The following is a 5,396-nucleotide window of genomic DNA, read 5'->3' as shown; positions in this document are numbered from 1 at the left end:
TACTTTTGAGTATAGTCGGCCTATAGTAGCAATCACTGCGATCCCTCTATAGTTTTTAGAATCCGTCTTTGTGCCTTTCTTGTGTATTAAAGAGATATATGATTGTCTTCATTCTTCTGGAACTTCTTCTCCGTTTAAGCATCTTTCGAATAATTTTCGGATCATTTCAAAGAGTTTTGATGATCCATACCTAATCAACTCTGGATGTATTCCGCCTGGGCCTGGAGATTTTTTTAGTTTCATTCCCTTAACTGCTTCTTTTACTTGTTCTATTGATATTTCGATTCTTCCTTCTACTTCCACTTGTTCATTTGTCTGTTTAAACCTTTCTTTTTAAGATTTAATCTGACTTCCATTTTGTTATTTTGGTAGATGTTTTCAATAGTTTTTATAATATTTAGGGGAACTTCTTTAATATACAGAAGATGGATTACATATTTGAGTCTTACTCTGTCAAACCTTTTTTTAGGCCAATCAAAGAAATGCTAGTCTATTATATTCTAGTGATGTCTCAGTAATTTGCTTTATAACGAATATTGCATCTGTGCAGGATCTTCCACTACGAAAACCCTGTTGTTCATCTGCCAAACTTATCCTCTGATTTATTAGCACTTTTATAGCACAAGTTTATACCTCTATAGTTTTCTGGCTGTTTTTTATCTCCTTTTTTGAATAGTAGAATTAGTTCGCTCGTTCCCCATTCTTCCGGTATTTTAATGTGTTTTATAATTTTATTAATTTATGGTTGTTAATTGTTCTGTCATTGCTGCTCCACAATATTTCAGTGATTTGTTTGGTATCCCGTCTTTTAGCATCGTTTATTCTTCCTCTGACTTTTGTTCCATCAAATGTTCTATTTCGGACATATGATGCGGGGCGAGAAGTATGGCATCCTGCGACTCATAATGCAAGGAAAGATAGATGGCAGAAGAAGCATCGGAAGAAGACGAATTTCATGGCTTATGAACCTCAGAGTTGGTTTGGATGCAGCTCAAAACAACTATTTAGAGCTACTGCCTCAAAAATTAAAATAGCTATGATGATTGCCAACCTCCGTAGCGGAGATGGCACCTGAAGAAGAAGATTCTTCCTCTGCGTAAAGCTTTTTCAGGTAGTCAATCCACGTATCCTTTTGTATGTGTTTTGGTTCTATTAGTTCCTTTACCTCTGTTCTTTAACCTCTTATGAAGCGCCATATTTCCTTTTGCGGACCTTAAAAATCATGTTCCATTTCTTTCGAAAAGCGTTTTCAGAGATCATTTTTTATTTTTCTTACAAGTGCGTGAGTTTCGTTTCTAATTGTGTTGTAATATATAATTTAAATTACGAGTAAACTACGAAAATAGGTAAAACTAGTTTCACCCGGATACCTTGCGTATTATCCAAATTGACTGGATAAAAAGCAAAGGAGATTGATATTTATCCGGGTCATTCTAGATCTATCCAATGTCAAATGGATAAAGCTGTACATTTTAAATTACGTTTAAATTGTAGAATCTTCTACAAAATATATACAAAACACTTTCTAAAAGACTACAACTAACAGTGATAAACATATACATTTTTACTCAAATTAGAAACGACATATAAAATGACAACGAAGATTTAAAAAATAGAATTAGATTGTAAATTAGTAATATCAAAAATGATCCAAAACTTTCAAGAAGATTATTGTCGTCTCCGGTTCAAATATTTAATTGAAACAAAAAGCAATTTTTTGTAAATAAATATATTTTTTTTTTGACTTCTGATAGCAGTAAAGTGAATTTTGTATTAAATAAATTACATACATACTTCTTGTGTAAATTAATTGAATTCAAAGATTATTATTTTTTGGCAATCTTCTATAAATAATAATAATGTTGATATCACTGAATAAATAATTAAATAACCTTTCAAATGAGTTACCACACGACCCTTATTTTCATTTAACAAAATCATCGATTACATCATCATGCCCAATTATGGTTAACGTCCCTTCTTCTTCTTCTGGTTCCTATCCGTTTCGGATGTTGGAAATCATATTGGCAATCATGACCTTGCTCGCTGCGGCTCGAAACAGCTCCGTTGAGGTTTTCTTAAACCATGTTCTTAAATTCCGCAGCCATGATATTCTCCTTCTACCGGGTCCTCGCTTACTTTTGACTTTACCTTGCAGTATAGACTGCAGCAGGGAGTAACGGTGCTGATTTCTCATAACGTGTCCCAAATACTGCAATTTTATGCGTTTGATCGTAAACACAATCTCTGGTTTCTTCTTCATTTTTTGTAGAACTTCCTTGTTCGTGATCCTTGCTGTCCATGATATTCTCAGCATTCTTCTATAAAGCCACATCTCAAATGCTTCAAGTTTTTTAATAGTGGTGTCTGTGAGCGTCCATGCCTCCGCCCCGTACAACAACACAGAGAAAACATAGCATCTCAAATGTCTCATTTTTGTATCTAGGGATATGTTGTGACTTTTGAAGATGGCGCTCATTTTGTTAAAGACCTTTCTTGCCTTTCCTATGCGACACTTTATTTCCTGTACATTGCTCCACTGTTCGTTTATAATAGTTCCCAGGTAGCAATACTGTTTAACTCGCTCTATCTGCGTCCCATTAATGTATAGATGAGCCCCATTTATATTCTCCTTGCTGATAATCATTTGTTTCGTTTTGTGGGTATTAATGTTTAGTCCGTACTGTTGACTGTACTCGTTTATTCTGTCCATTAGCCTCTGAAGTCCCTCTAAACTATCTGCTATCACCATGGTGTCGTCGGCATATCTAACATTGTTTACTCTTTCACCATTTAGAAGGATGCCTTCGTCTATTCCGTAGAGAGCCTCGTTAAAAATTTTCTCTGAGTACATATTAAATATCAACGGCGATAAGATACATCCCTGTCTAACTCCAAGTAGTATTTTTATGTGATCTGTTTCTTCTCCGTTAATTTTCATGTATGCGGTCTGATTCCAGTATAGTTCTGAAATTATTCTGAGGTCTTTGTCATCCAGGTCTGCTTCTTTTAAAATATTTATCATCTTTTGATGTTAAACTCTGTCAAATGCCTTTTCATAGTCGATCAAACACGCGTATACGTCGCAGTTACCGTCCCTGCATCTTTGAATCAGTACCTGTACTCCGAAAAGTGCCTCTCTGGTACCCACTGCGTTAATGAAGCCTAACTGTCTGTCCGATATTTGTTCCTCGCACTTCTTATAAATTCTTCCATGGATGACTCTAAGAAACAGTTTCAACATGTGGCTTATTAGGCTGATTGTTCGATATTCTTCGCACTTTTTAGCCCCCTGTTTTTTAGGTATCGCTATGAATTCTGATTCTAGCCATTTATCAGGGATGATTCCACTATTGTATATTTTATTGAAGACAGCCGTGATCCAATTTATCCCTTCTTCCTCCAAGAGTTTTAAGAATTCAGCTTCGATATTATCAGGCCCTACAGCTTTCCTGCTTTTCATCCGTTTTATTGCTTCTTCTACCTCGGATTTAAGTATGTCCAAGCCCGTCATCCTCTCTGAAAATGGATGCCTATAATCCGTTCTTTGATCTTGAAAAAGTGTCTCAAAATATATTCTCCATTTGTCCTTCATCTCTTGGGTGTCAATGATTAATTTTCCATTGGTGTCTATGAGTTTCATTTGTGTTCGCTTTTTAAACGTACCCGTTATTTCTTTTACCTTTTTGTGTACATTAAAATTGTCATGCTTGGCTTGTAGTCTTTCTATTTCTTTACATTTCTCTACAGCTTCTTTTTCTTTAGCTTCTCTTATTTTTCTTCTGATGTAAGCCTGCATTTTTTTATATTAATCTTTATTTCCTTTAATTAACCTTCTGCGTTACATTAAGTGAAGGATTTCTGGAGTCATCCAAGATTTCTTCTTTGTTTCTTTGTTTGGTTTTAGCAGATCTTGTTTAGTTTTCTTAATTATTTCTTCGAATTGATTGATTTCTCGTTGGATGTTATTTTCTTCTTTTAGTTGTTTAACTTGGTTGTTAGTATATTCCCCCACTTGCTTTTTAACTTCCGGATGTTGCACGGCTGTCATGTCGTAGTTAGGTCTAGACTTTTTCTTTATTGTCTTCAGTCTCACATCCATGACTCCCACTAAAGGTATGTGGTCAGATTCAATGTCCGCTCCTGGATATGTTTTGACAGATTTAAAACTGTTTCTGAATCTTCTATTTACCAATATATAATCTATCTGGTTTCTAATTACGTTATGGGGTTTATCTGATCCTATCTGATTTCTTTGTCCTAACCCAAAAGGTCCGATTAGAGTCCCTAGTATAACATATATGCCAAAAAATTGTAATTTAAAAATAAAAATCGACCTATTTCGCGATTTATTCCCAAAGTCGCGTATTCTCCAAAAAACAAATTATTTTGGCAAGCACTGTATATATCCAATTATTATTATATTGTAAAGATAACTAACTTATACCTTCGACTTTGAGATAGTCACATTGTATTTGCAGGTATACGACATGAAGTTTTCTCCTGAGACCAAAAGGAGTTTCCCCACCGTCGGGCATCGCGTCCGACCTTGCTCAGGTCGTGATTTATATGTGTTGGTCCAATTAGTGGCCATAATTTTGATCGCTCTCCACTTACTTTTGATTTTTGAGGAAAGTTCTTAAACATATTTAACAATTCACCTAATTAAGCTAAACATTCATATCATCGTTGCGGTTGTAAAAATCGATAAATAAAACTATTCAAAAAATATTTAAAAGTATATTTCATGAATTTGTAACTGTTTTGGATTATCGCTAGATACTCGAAAGCCAATTATCCACTCTACTGTACAGCATAATAGATGAGAATTACTAAACCGGACCCCCATTTTGTTTTTCAGTTCATGTGTATGAAAAATAGCAAAAAAAATATTATAAAAGTACACACTATTTACTTTATAATGTTTTGAATTATTTATACTCAACTTTCATTAATAATATTTAAAAATTAATATAAAAAAATATGTATTTTCCAAAATCCAGCGTTTGGTGAGTTCAGAAAATAGTTGCTAAAAGTGGACCCCCTTAAAAATTATTAATAAAGTTATACCATTAATTGGAAAAAAGTATTAAATAAGAGAAAACATGATCTACTTTCAGTAGTATATTGCAACAATTTCCAATATAATACATAAAATATACAAAAATATTTAGGACAATTATTAATGTATTTACAAAAATTGCAGATTTATGCATCTTTATCAGCCCCAGCACAATCCACATGGGCCCACAATGAACGCATATTGCACAAGGCCCAAATTTCTTCTTTACAATCTTCCGAATATTTTCTGTCACAAAACATGCACAAAGCGTCATCCTCTTTAGGTGGTAACATTCCCGGAATGATGTTCAATTCAGATGTTCCAGAAAAGACAC

This window comes from Diabrotica undecimpunctata, chromosome 6 (genome assembly GCF_040954645.1).
Source record: "Diabrotica undecimpunctata isolate CICGRU chromosome 6, icDiaUnde3, whole genome shotgun sequence".
NCBI classification, from domain to species: domain Eukaryota; kingdom Metazoa; phylum Arthropoda; class Insecta; order Coleoptera; family Chrysomelidae; genus Diabrotica; species Diabrotica undecimpunctata.
Note: the sequence above shows the minus strand (reverse complement) of the source record.